Source organism: Coregonus clupeaformis, chromosome 11, assembly GCF_020615455.1.
Source record: "Coregonus clupeaformis isolate EN_2021a chromosome 11, ASM2061545v1, whole genome shotgun sequence".
Taxonomy (NCBI): domain Eukaryota; kingdom Metazoa; phylum Chordata; class Actinopteri; order Salmoniformes; family Salmonidae; genus Coregonus; species Coregonus clupeaformis.
In genome coordinates, this window is record NC_059202.1 from 43,099,320 (window position 1) to 43,113,389 (window position 14,070).

Here is a 14,070-nt window from a genome sequence, read left to right on the forward strand (position 1 = left end):
TGTCACATGCTTCGTAGACAACAGGTCTAACAGTGAAATGCTTACTTATGGGTTCTTTTCCAACAAAGCAGAGTTAAAGATAAGATAAAAACTCAAATAAAAAATTTAAATAGTGACATGAGGAATAAATACACAGTGAATTACGAATAGAAATAACGAGTAAAAATAACATGGCAATATATAGGGAGTAGAAAATAAAATGGCCATGTACAGGAAGTACCAGTACTGAGTCAATGTGCAAGGGTACGACATAATTGAGGTAGCTATATACTGTACATATAGGCAAGGTAAATTGACTAGACAACAGCCTCCAGTATCTATGCTGCAACAGTCTATGTGCCGGGGGGGCTAGGGTCAGTCTGTTATATCTGGTGTAATTCTCATGTCTTATCTGGTGTCCTGTGTGAATTAAGGTATGCTCCCTCTAATTCTCTCTCTCTCTCCCTCTCTCCCTCTCTCCCTCCCCTCCCGGAGGACCTGAGCCCTAGGATCATGCCTCAGGACTACCTGGCCTGATGACTCCTGGCTGTCCCCAATCCACCTGGTCGTGCTGCTGCTCCAGTTTCAACTGTTTTGCCTGCGGCTATGGAACCCTTACCTGTTCACAGGACAGGCTACCTTGTCCCGGACCTGCTGTCAAAGCCGGTCAAGGCAGGTAGTCCGGGTAGCCATTTGATTAGCTATTTAGCAGTCTTGTTTAGAAGTCTTATGGCTTGGGGGTAGAAGCTGTTCAGGGTCCTGTTATTTCCAGACTTGGTGCATTGGTACCGCTTGCCATGCGATAGTTGAGAGAACAGTCTGTGGCTTGGGTGGCTGGAGTCTTTGACAATATTTGGGGCCTTCCTCTGACACCGCCTGGTATAGAGGTCCTGGATGACAGGGAGCTCAGCCCCAGTGATGTACTGGGTCGTACGGACTAGCCTCTGTAGCACAGTGCGGTCGAATACCAAGCAGTTGCAATACCAAGCGGTGATGCAGAAAGTTAAGATACTCTCGGTGGTGCAGCTGTATAACTTTCTGAGGATCTGAGGGCCCATGCCAAATCTTTTCAGCCTCTTGAGGGGGAAGAGACATTGTCGTGCCCTCTTCACAACTGCGTTGGTGTGTTTGGACCATGATAGATCCTTAGTGATGTAGACACCGAGGAACTTGAAGCTCTCAACCCGCTCCACCTGCTCGGCACTCCGTTTCCTGTAGTCCACAATCAGCTCCTTTGTCTTACTGACATAAGGGAGAGGTTGTTGTCCTGGCACCACACTGCCAGGTCTCTGTCCTCCTCCATATAGGCTGTCTCATTGTTGTCGGTGATCAGGCCTACCACCATCGTGTGTTGAGGGTCAGCGTGGCGAATGTGTTGTTGCTTACCCTCACCACCTGGGGGCGGCCCATCAGGAATCCCAGGATCCAGTTGCAGATGGAGGTGTTCAGTCCTACGGACCTTAGCTTAGTTATGAGCTTTGAGGGCACTATGGTGTTCAACGCTGAGCTGTAGTCAATGAACAGCATTCTCACATAGGTGTTAATTTAGTCCAAGTGGGAAAGGGCAGTGTTGAGTGCAATAGAGATTGCACCATCTGTGCATCTGTTGCGGCGGTATGCCAATGCCAGTGACTAGGATAATGGTGTTGATGTGAGCCATGACCAGCTTTTCAAAGCATTTAATGGCTACAGATTTGAGTGCTATGGTGCGATAGTCATTTAGACAGGTTACCTTGGTGTTCTTTGGCACAGGGACTATGGTGGTCTGCTTGAAACATGTAGGTATTACAGACTAGGTCAGGGAGAGGTTGAAAATGTCAGTGAAGACACTTGCCAGTTGGTCAGTGCATGCTCTGAGTACACGTCCTGGTAATCTGTTTGGCCCTGCAGCCTTGTGAATGTTAACCTGTTTAAAGGTCTTACATCGGCTACGGAGAGCATGATCACACATTAGTCCGGAACAGATGGTGCTCTCACGCATGGTTCAGTGTTGCTTGCCTCGAAGCGAGCATAGAAGACATTTAGCTCGTCTGGTAGGCTTGTGTAACTGGGCAGATCGTTGCTGGGTTTCCCTTTGTAATCTGTGATAGTTAGCAAGCCCTGCCACATCCGACGAGCTTCAGAGCCGGTGTAGTAGGATTCGATCTTAGTCCTGAATTGACGCTTTGCCTGTTTGATGGTTTGTCGGAGGGCGTAGTGGGATTTCTTATGTGTCCAGGTTAGTGTCCCGACCCTTGAAATCGGCAGCTCTAGCCTTTAGCTCATTGCAGATGTTGCCTGTAATCTATGACTTCTGGTTGGGATATGTACGTACGGTCACTGTGGGGAATATGTTGTCGATGCACTGCTTAAAAAGGCCGGTGACTGATGTGTTAAACTCCTCAATGCCATCGGATGAATCTCGCAACATATTTCAGTCTGTGCTTGTGAAACAGTCCTGTAGCTTAGCATCCGCTTCATCGGACCACTTCTGTATTGAGAATGTCACTGGTACTTCCTGTTTTCGTTTTTGCTTGTAAGCAGGAATCAGGAGGATAGTGTTATGGTTGAGTAAAGGTGATCTAGAGTTTTTTTGCCTCTAGTTGCACAGGTGACATGCTGGGAGAAATTAGGTAAAACAGATTTTAGTTTTCCTGCATTAAAATAACCGGTCACTCGGAGTGCCATCTATGGGTGAGCATTTTCTTGTTCGCTTATAGCCTTATAGAGCTTGTTGAGTGTATTCTTAGCGACAGCATCAGTTTTTGGTGGTAAATAGACAGCTACGAAAAATATCTTGGTAAATATTATGGTCTACAGCTTATCATAAGGTATTATAACTCAGGCGAGCAGTACCTCGAGACTTCCTTAATTCCCTTTAAGGAATACCTGGGATAGTATGAAAGTAATCCTAATTTATATATATATATATATAACTAATGAAAATTAAAAATATACACTAAAAATGAAAAAATGAAAAAATGAAAATATTTGAAAAATATATATATATTTTTAAATGTAAAGTTGTTGTCCCACTGGCTATCATAAGGTGAATGCACCAATTTGTAAGTCGCTCTGGATAAGAGCGTCTGCTAAATGAAGTAAATGTAATGTAATGCTAATATTACAGATCGTGCACCAGTTGTTGTTAACAAAGAGACACACACCCCCTCCCCTGAGATTCCCAGACGTTGCCATTCTGTCCTGCCAATGTATAGAAAAAGCAGCTAGATTTATATTTTCCATGTCCTTGTTCAGCCACGACACAGACAAACATTACAGTTTTTCAGATCACGTTGATAGGATAGTCTCGAACAGAGCTCATGCAGTTTATTCTCCAGAGAGAGGCGGTTTTTCCACTCTCCAACGTAGTCTTGTCAGGTATCCCACACGTCGACCTCTATAGCGGCCACTCCTCCTTATCCGAGTGTCGGGGATTTGGGCCTGGTCCGGGATAATCAATATGTCCTTCGCCTCCAACTCATTGAAATAGAAGTCATCATCCATATCAAGGTGATAGCTGTTCTGATGTCCAGAAGCTCTTTTCGGTCATAGGAAAGTATATACAAAAAAACTTTAAGATTGGCGAAAAAACAAACACAAAATAGCACAATTGGTCAGGAGCCTGTAAAAACGGCTGCTATCCCCTCCAGCGCCATTGCTCTTCAACCTCTTCACATTTTTGGAGAATGGCTGAGGTTTCCTGTGAGTGAGCCTCAGAGTTGTTTAATGGTCACCAGTCGACCGTCTACAAATCACACACACTAACACATACATGCACACACACACACATAGTCCCGGCACAGACACAGGGAAACACGACCTCCTAAAACTAAACCTCCACACAACTTGTAAATTAGACCAAATACCTATGAAATAATACCCCAAAACACCCATATTACAGACAAATCTGTAAACATATTGTTACTCCTTGTAAAACGATTTTTTTTCTTGTAGGAATTGTATCCCCCTCTTTCCAATCATTTCTGGGTTCCATAAACACCCCACCCCCGACCCCCACCCAAATTACTCTCTCTCTCTCTCTCTATTGTATTTGAATGATCGCCCCAATGGATACAAACCAGCACACATCTATCAGCGAAGAGGACACCTCCCTTAAAGCCAATTTCCTCTGGTATATTTTCTTCTCTCAACAAGAAGAGAGCAGAGGGTCTGGTCCCATCTCTGATAACATATTATCTGTTGGCTGAAGACCGTGACAGAAAACAAATTCCCAGGTATGACAAAAGCTTGGAATGTGCTACAAGGAGCTTGTCCCCCGCACCACGCAGTAGTGGAAAAAGTACACAATTGTCATACTTGAGTAAAAGTAAAGATACCTTAATAGAAAATGACTTAAGTAAAAGTAAAAGTCACCCAGTAAAATACAACTTGAGTAAAAGTCTAAAAGTGTTTGGTTTTAAATATACTTAAATGTAATTGCTCAAATATACTTAAGTATCAAAAGTAAAAGTAAAAGTATAAATAATATCAAATTCCCTACATTAAGCAAACCAGATCACACAATTTTCTGATTTTTTAATCTACTGATAGCCAGGGGCACACTCCAACACTCAGACATAATTTACCAATGAAGCATTTGTGTTTAGTGAATCCGCCAGATCCGAGGCCGTAGGGAGGACATGAGATGTTCTTTTGATCAGTGTCTGAATTGCACAATTTTCCTGTCCTGCTAAGCATTCAAAATGTAACGAGTACTTTTGGGTGTCAGGGAAAATGTATGGAGTAAAAAGTACATAATTTTCTTTAGGAATGTAGAGGAGTAAAAGTAAAAGTAAAAGTTTTCAAAAGTATAAATAGTAAAGTAAAGTACAGATACCCCCAAATACTACTTAAGTAGTACTTTAAAGTATTTTTTACTTAAGTATTTTACACCACTGGCACCACGTAGCCATCCCCCCTGAACATCTCAAAACTAAGAGCATTGTATTTGGTACAAATCATTCCCTAAACTCTAGACCTCGGTGTCCATAAGGGGAGTAGCAGGGGGAGGGGGGAGTTGGTAGCTGACTAGCTATTCAGCAGTCTGATGGACTTTCAGTTTCTGCCATGATGCTCCTGTACTGCCCTTCAGCATCCTGAGGTTAAAGAGTCGCTGTCGTGCCTTCTACACTACAGTGTCCGTGTGGTTAAACCATTTCAGCTTCTCTGTGATGTGTACGCTGAAGAATTTGAAGTTATTGACCGTCTCCACGGTGGCCCCGTTGATGAGGATGGGGGCGTGTCCAGCCTGGTTCCTCCTGAAGTCCACAATCAGCTCCTTTGTTTTGCTAATGTTGAGAGAGAAGTTGTTTACCTGGCACCACGCCGTCAGAGTGCCTACCTCCTCCCTGTAAGCTGTCTCGTCGTTGTTGGTGATGAGGCCTACTACTGTCGTGTCATCGGTAAACTTAATGATCAAGTTGGAACTGTGTGAGGCCACGCAGTCGTGGGTATACAGTATCATATAGAGCCATTATTGCATGAAACTCCCTTCCATCTCATATAGCTCAAATGAACATTTAAACAAATGGTTTAAAAAAAATAGATAAAGCAACATCTCACGGCACGCCTCTCCCCTATTTGACCTAGATATTTTGTGTGTATGTATTGATATATAGGCTATGTGTGCCGTTTTTAAATGTATGTAGTTCTGTCCTTAAGCTGTTGTTGTCTATTCATGTTCTGTATTATGTAATGTTTTATGTTTTGTGTGGACCCCAGGAAGAGTAGCGGCTGCTTTCGCAACAGCTAATGGAAATCCTAATAAAATGCCAATACCAAGACTGTGTTTGTTTGGTAATGGCAAAGGTGCCATTGATGGGAAAGAATACAACATCAAACCACCTCTGAGATGGAGCGAGAGCGAGAGAGAGAGAGAGAGCGAGAGAGAAAGAGAGTGAGAGAGACGTTCAATCAAAGACCCCACCAATCAGAGGATTAAAGGATTAATCAGTCTTTCTTCTCCACTTCTGTTCTCACGTTTTCTGTTTTCCTTCTCTCTCTCCCTCTCCACTCCCCTCCTTCCCTCCCTGTGTGTGTGCGTCTGTGTGTGTTTGTGTGCAAGTGTGCATGTGCGCACGTTTGTGTGCCTGTGCACTCGCGTGTGTGTGGTAATGAGTGAAAGAGAGAGGTGAAAGGTCAGTTATTTAGGAAACTCAAAACTGCAAAAGTCTTCAAAGCATGCCACCCCGGCTCCAAAAAACCCTCAGCTCTCAGCTTTAGAGGTGCTTGCTCCGGGGCAGACTTTGGCCCCTCAGCAACAGACGGGCTGATGTCATAGGTCAAATTCCTTGCTCAGAACTAGGCCAGGCCCCTGTATGATAGCAGATCGCTGAGTAATCACAGGAGCCAACAGGGAAGGGAGGGGCAGGCCGGGCCCTGACGCTGAAAGGAGCTTTGTATCAGTTGCACCATTTCTATCCCAGGGAGCGAGTGGAAGGGCCTAATTGTTGATAGTTGGGATTGTTTGTCTGTTCTGTTGAGTTTAATTTTTTATGTGTGGGTGTGAGTGTGCGTATGTGTGCATGTGGGTGTGTGTGTCTGCATGCGTGTGTGTGTATGCGTGTGAATGCGTGTGTATGCGTGCATTTGTGTGTATTTCCATGTACAGTATGTGTGCATTGGTGCAACCTATGCATTCTTAAACTTTCTCCTCCAAACACAACTATCTTAATTCAGTGTACCAATGTTCTGAGAGTAGTCCTTTGATCCTTTGATCCAGGGCCAGGGGATTGAGGATAATAGGTGGTGAGAAAGCACTGTTTATAGACCCAACAAAGAGCCCTGAGAGGAGGGATGGGATGCCATTCAATTGTGAACTAAGAGGAGAAAGAAAAGTGGAAAAAAGGAAAGGGTGGGTAGGGGGTCCGTCTGGTATGTGTCTGTGTACAGTATGTGTGTACAATGTGAGTATACGAGTATACAGTGTGTGTGTGTGTGTGTGTGTGTGTGTGTGTGTGTGTGTGTGTGTGTGTGTGTGTGTGTGTGTGTGTGTGTGTGTGGAGAGGTGTTGTGGAGAGCAGGAGTAGCACAGGGGGTCTGGGCTTGCCCCACTATCAGGGCATGTCTGTAGAATGCTCTGCTGGAATTCAACAGCCTAGGAGTACGGCTTGTTGTTTGTATCCACCCCCCAAACACACACACACGCATGCACACACACACTCACACACACACACACACAAGGGTAACTTCTGTACTATAACTGTTCTATAATGGCTGGTGATGGTTGGGCTCAATTTCATTTCAATTCCAGTCAATTCAGAAAGTAAGCCAAATTCCAAATCTACATTTTCCTCATTGAAAATGCATTGAAGATAATTTAATTTCAGTGTACTTCCTGAAATGACTGGAATTTAAATGAAATTGACCCCAACCCTGCTGCTGGTTGCCAAGTACTTGCAACTAAAGAACACTTGCACTTGAAATACATGGAGGGGATAAACAACAAATTTGACATAAATCTAATCGTTTCTTTAAATGTGCTTGCCTCAAACTTTGGCCTAAATCATGCATTGATGTGAAAGGGAGATTTAGCCGAAAATATTAATTCCATGCATGTATTCTGTGTGTATGTACAGTAATGTGTAAAGTGAAAAGTTATACATGTAAGTGTTTGCTACTCGTGCTTACAGTGAGGGAAAAAAGTATTTGATCCCCTGCTGATTTTGTACGTTTGCCCACTGAAAAAGACATGATCAGTCTACAATTTTAATGGTAGGTTTATTTGAACAGTGAGAGACAGAATAACAACAACAAAATCCAGAAAACGCATGTCAAAAATGTTATGAATTGATTTGCATTTTAATGAGGGAAATAAGTATTTGACCCCTCTGCAAAACATGATTTAGTATTTGGTGGCAAAACCCTTGTTGGCAATCACAGAGGTCAGACGTTTCTTGTAGTTGGCCACCAGGTTTGCACACATCTCAGGAGGGATTTTGTTCCACTCCTCTTTGCAGATCTTCTCCAAGTCATTAAGTTTTCGAAAATGACATTTGGCAACTATAACCTTCAGCTCCCTCCACAGATTTTCTATGGGATTAAGGTCTGGAGACTGGCTAGGCCACTCCAGGACCTTAATGTGCTTCTTCTTGAGCCACTCCTTTGCTGCCTTGGCCGTGTGTTTTGGGTCATTGTCATGCTGGAATACCCATCCACGACCCATTTTCAATGCCCTGGCTGAGGGAAGGAGGTTCTCACCCAATATTTCACGGTACATGGCCCCATCCATTGTCCCTTTGATGCTGTGAAGTTGTCCTGTCCCCTTAGCAGATAAACACCCCCAAAGCATAATGTTTCCACCTCCATGTTTGACGATGGGGATGATGTTCTTGGGATCATAGGCAGCATTCCTCCTCCTCCAAACACGGCGAGTTGAGTTGATGCCAAAGAGCTCGATTTTGGTCTCATCTGACCACAACACTTTCACCCAGTTCTCCTCTGAATCATTCAGATGTTCATTGGCAAACTTCAGACGGCCCTGTATATGTGCTTTCTTGAGCAGGGGGACCTTCCGGGCGCTGCAGGGTTTCAGTCCTTCACGGCGTAGTGTGTTACCAATTGTTTTCTTGGTGACTATGGTCCCAGCTGCCTTGAGATCATTGACAAGATCCTCCCGTGTAGTTCTGGGCTGATTCATCACCGTTCTCATGATCATTGCAACTCCACAAGGTGAGATCTTGCATGGAGCCCCAGGCCGAGGGAGATTGACAGTTATTTTGTGTTTCTTCCATTTGCGAATAATCGCACCAACTGTTGTCATCTTCTCACCAAGCTGATTGGCGATGGTCTTGTAGCCCATTCCAGCCTTGTGTAGGTCTACAATCTTGTCCCTGACATCCTTGGAGAGCTCTTTGGTCTTGGCCATGGTGGAGAGTTGGGAATCTGATTGATTGATTGCTTCTGTGGACAGGTGTCTTTTATACATGTAACAAACTGAGATTAGGAGCACTCTCTTTAAGAGTGTGCTCCTAATCTCAGCTCATTACCTGTATAAAAGACACCTGGGAGCCAGAAATCTTTCTGATTGAGAGGGGGTCAAATACTTACAGTGGGGAAAAAAGTATTTAGTCAGCCACCAATTGTGCAAGTTCTCCCACTTAAAAAGATGAGAGAGGCCTGTTTCATAGGTACACGTCAACTATGACAGACAAAATGTAACAAAAAAATCCAGAAAATCACATTGTAGGATTTTTAATGAATTTATTTGCAAATTATGGTGGAAAATAAGTATTTGGTAAATAACAAAAGTTTCTCAATACTTTGTTATACACCCTTTGTTGGCAATGACACAGGTCAAACGTTTTCTGTAAGTCTTCACAAGGTTTTCACACACTGTTGCTGGTATTTTGGCCCATTCCTCCATGCAGATCTCCTCTAGAGCAGTGATGTTTTGGGGCTGTCGCTGGGCAACACGGACTTTCAACACCCTCCAAAGATTTTCTATGGGGTTGAGATCTGGAGACTGGCTAGGCCACTCCAGGACATTGAAATGCTTCTTACGAAGCCACTCCTTCGTTGCCCGGGCGGTGTGTTTGGGATCATTGTCATACTGAAAGGCCCAGCCACGTTTCATCTTCAATGCCCTTGCTGATGGAAGGAGGTTTTCACTCAAAATCTCACGATACATGGCCCCATTCATTCTTTCCTTTACACAGATCAGTCGTCCTGGTCCCTTTGCAGAAAAACAGCCCCAAAGCATGATGTTTCCACCCCCATGCTTCACAGTAGGTATGGTGTTCTTTGGATGCAACTCAGCATTCTTTGTCCTCCAAACACGACGAGTTGAGTTTTTACCAAAAAGTTATATTTTGGTTTCATCTGACCATATGACATTCTCCCAATCCTCTTCTGGATCATCCAAATGCACTCTAGCAAACTTCAGACAGGCCTGGACATGTACTGGCTTAAGCAGGGGGACACGTCTCGCACTGCAGGATTTGAGTCCCTGGCGGCGTAGTGTGTTACTGATGGTAGGCTTTGTTACTTTGGTCCCAGCTCTCTGCAGGTCATTGGTCATGGTTCTGGGATTTTTGCTCACCGTTCTTGTGATCATTTTGACCCCACAGGTGAGATCTTGCATGGAGCCCCAGATCGAGGGAGATTATCAGTGGTCTTGTATGTCTTCCATTTCCTAATAATTGCTCCCACAGTTGATTTCTTCAAACCAAGCTGCTTACCTATTGCAGATTCAGTCTTCCCAGCCTGGTGCGGGTCTACAATTTTGTTTCTTGTGTCCTTTGACAGCTTTTTGGTCTTGGCCATAGTGGAGTTTGGAGTGTGACTGTTTGAGGTTGTGGACAGGTGTCTTTTATACTGATAACAAGTTCAAACAGGTGCCATTAATACAGGTAACGAGTGGAGGACAGAGGTGCCTCTTAAAGAAGTTGTTACAGGTCTGTGAGAGCCAGAAATCTTGCTTGTTTGTAGGTGACCAAATACTTATTTTCCACCATAATTTGCAAATAAATTCATTAAAAATCCTACAATGTGATTTTCTGGATTTTTTTTTCTCATTTTGTCTGTCATAGTTGAAGTGTACCTATAATGACAATTACAGGCCTCTCTCATCTTTTTAAGTGTGAGAACTTGCACAATTGGTGGCTGACTAAATACTTTTTTTCCCCACTGTACTGTATAATTGTCACGGATTCTGCAGAGGCTGCTCCTCCTCCTGGTTCGGGCAGGCTTCGGTGTTCGTCGTCCCCGGAGTACTAGCTGCCACCGTTGAATGTTTCTATGTTTGATTGCTTTTGTCTGTCTTTTACACCTGTGTCCGTTTGTGTCTGATTACGTGTCCTATAAGTTGCCTGTTTTGTATTGGTTAGGTTGTGTGTTGTTTTTCGCCTGTCCGTAGTGCTGCGTGTTTTTGTATCTGTTTCGTTGTTTAGTGTAATACGCATAGTTTGCGTATTGCTCACCTCTGTTTTGTTTTGAGGCCGTTTACTGTATCTTTGCCTAGTGGTTTCACAGTAAACTTTGTTGGACTAAGCTTCGGTGTCCTGCGCCTGACTCCCACACCACATACACCTCAGCCTTGACAGAACAACACACCTGTATGGAGTCAGCAGGAGCAGTGACGGCACCCAAGTCGCTGGAGGATCGGATCAGCGACCAAGACATCATGATCCGGCAACTTGGGGCCGCCATGAACGAGGTGTCCAACACTCTGCGCCGGTTGGTTACGGGAGAGGTGCCCACGCCTTCTCACACCATCCCATCACCAACGGCCAGTCCTCCTCTCTCAGCACCGGAACCCAGTGGCATTCGGCTCTCGCTCCCGAGGGCATATGATGGTTCTGCAGCCGGGTGTCAGGGGTTCCTCCTGCAGGTGGAACTCTACCTGGCCACCATACACCCAGCGCCCTCGGGATACGAGAGCGTCTCCGCCCTCATCTCCTGTCTATCCGGCAAGGCGTTGGAGTGGGCCAACGCCGAATGGAGGGGAATAGACGCCGCTACCATCACCTACGCGGAGTTCTCCCGCCGCTTCAGGGCTGTCTTCGATCATCCACCTGAGGGGAAGGCGGCGGGGGAGCGTCTGATCTACCTCCGACAGGGGAAGAGGAGCGCACAGGAGTTCGCCCTGGAGTTCCGGACTCTAGCGGCGGATGCGGGGTGGAATGAGAGGGCCCTCATCGACCATTACCGGTGTAGCCTACGAGAGGACGTTCGTCGTGAGCTGGCCTGCAGGGACACCAACCTATCCTTCGACCAGTTGGTGGACATCTCCATCCGTCTCGACACCCTGCTGGCTACCCGCGGACGTCCCCGAGTGGGGGTCGTCCATTCCACCCTCCAGCACCTCCGAGCCGATTCCCATGGAGCTCGGAGGTGCTGGCGCTAGAGAGAGGAGGAGAGAGAACCCGAGGGGGGCCATCCCCTGCACCAACTGTGGCCGTGGAGGACACACCGCGGCCAGGTGCTGGGGAGGGTCTCCTGGGAGAGGGGACAACAGGTCACGCACTGGGGAGTCATTTCAGGTGAGTAGGCGCCCCACTTACCCAGAGCTCTCTGTTGGTCACATGTGTATACCTGTGAGATTTCCACAGGTGGCACCTCATTCCCATAAGGCGCTAGTAGATTCAGGCGCAGCTGGGAATTTTGTTGATCGTGCATTTTGTTATAGGTTAGGAATTCCCCTTCGGCCGGTAGAAGCCCCCTTTCCTGTTCATGCCCTAGACAGCCGGCCGTTGGGGTCGGGGTTGATCAGAGAAGTCACAGCACCACTTAAGATGACGACGCAGGGGGGTCATGAGGAGATCATTCAGTTTTATCTGATTGACTCTCCTGCGTATCCCGTGGTGCTGGGGCTTCTCTGGTTAAGCGCCCATGATCCTACCATTGCGTGGCAACAGAGGGCTCTTATGGAGTGGTCTGCCCAGTGTGTAGGGAGATGTCTAGGGGTTTCCTTAGGGGCGACCTCGGTAGAGAGTCCGAACCAAGTGCCCGCAATGCGCATTCCCCCTGAATATGAGGATTTAGCACTGGTGTTCAGCAAAACGAGGGCAACACGGCTACCACCTCATAGACAGGGGGATTGTGCGATAGATCTCCAAACAGGAGCGGCACTTCCGCGGAGCCGTGTGTATCCCCTGTCTCAAGAGGAGACAGCGACTATGGAGACTTACATAGCCGAGTCCTTGGCACAGGGATACATACGGTCCTCCACTTCCCCGGTTTCCTCGAGTTTCTTCTTTGTGAAGAAGAAGGACGGGGGTTTGCGCCCGTGTATTGATTACCGTAGTCTCAATCAGATCACAGTTAAGTACAGTTACCCTCTTCCACTGATTGCGACTATGACAGAATCATTACGCGGAGCGCGGTTCTTCACAAAGTTGGATCTCAGGAGCGCGTACAATCTGGTGCACATTAGGGAGGGGGATGAATGGAAAACAGCATTTAGCACCACCTCGGGTCATTACGAGTATCTCGTCATGCCATACGGGTTAATGAATGCTCCTTCAGTCTTCCAATCCTTTGTTGACGAGATTTTCCGGGACATGCATGGGCAGGGTGTGGTAGTATACATCGACGACATCCTAGTGTACTCTTCTACACGAGCCGAGCATGTAGCCCTGGTGCGCCGAGTGTTGAGGAGACTGTTGGAGCATGACTTGTATGTCAAGGCAGAAAAATGCTTGTTCTTCCAGGAGTCAGTCTCCTTTTTGGGTTATCGGTTGTCCGCGTCTGGTGTGAAGATAGAGGTTGACCGTGTGTCGGCCGTGCGTAATTGGCAAACTCCAACCACTGTAAAAGAGGTGCAGCAGTTTTGGGGTTTTGCTAATTACTACCGGAGGTTTATCCGGGGCTTTGGACAGGTTGCAGCTCCCATTACGTCCCTGCTAAAGGGGGGTCCAGTTCGTTTGCAGTGGTCAGCTGAGGCAGACAGGGCATTTGTTAAACTGAAGAACCTGTTCACCTCGGCTCCGGTGCTGGCGCATCCGGATCCCTCTTTACCATTCCAAGTAGAGGTAGACGCGTCCGAGGCCGGTATTGGGGCAGTCCTGTCACAACGGTCCGGCACGCCACCTAAGCTCCGCCCCTGTGCGTTATATTCCAAGAAGCTCAGCTCGGCGGAGCGTAATTACGACGTAGGGGACAGGGAGCTGTTAGCTGTAGTCCCTAAAGGTGTGGAGGCATTGGCTTGAGGGGGCTCAACACCCTTTCCTCATTCTGACGGATCACCGTAACCTGGAGTACATCCGGGCAGCTAGGAGATTGAACCCTCGTCAGGCTAGGTGGAACATGTTCCTGACCCGGTTTGTTTTTAAGATCACATACATCCCAGGGTCCCAGAACGGTAAGGCAGACGCCCTGTCCCGGCGGTATGACACAGAGGAGAGGTCCATTGAGCCTACTCCCATACTGCCAGAGTTTTGTCTGGTGGCTCCGGTGGTGTGGGAGGTCGATGCGGAGATCGAGCGGGCACTGTGTACCGACCCTACTCCCCCCGAGTGTCCTGTGGGGCGGACGTACGTTCCGCTCGAGGTTCGTGATCGCCTTATATATTGGGCTCATACATCACCCTCCTCTGGACATCCAGGTATTGGCCGGACAGTGCACTGCCTTAGCGTGAAATACTGGTGGCCAACGTTAGCTAAGGATGTG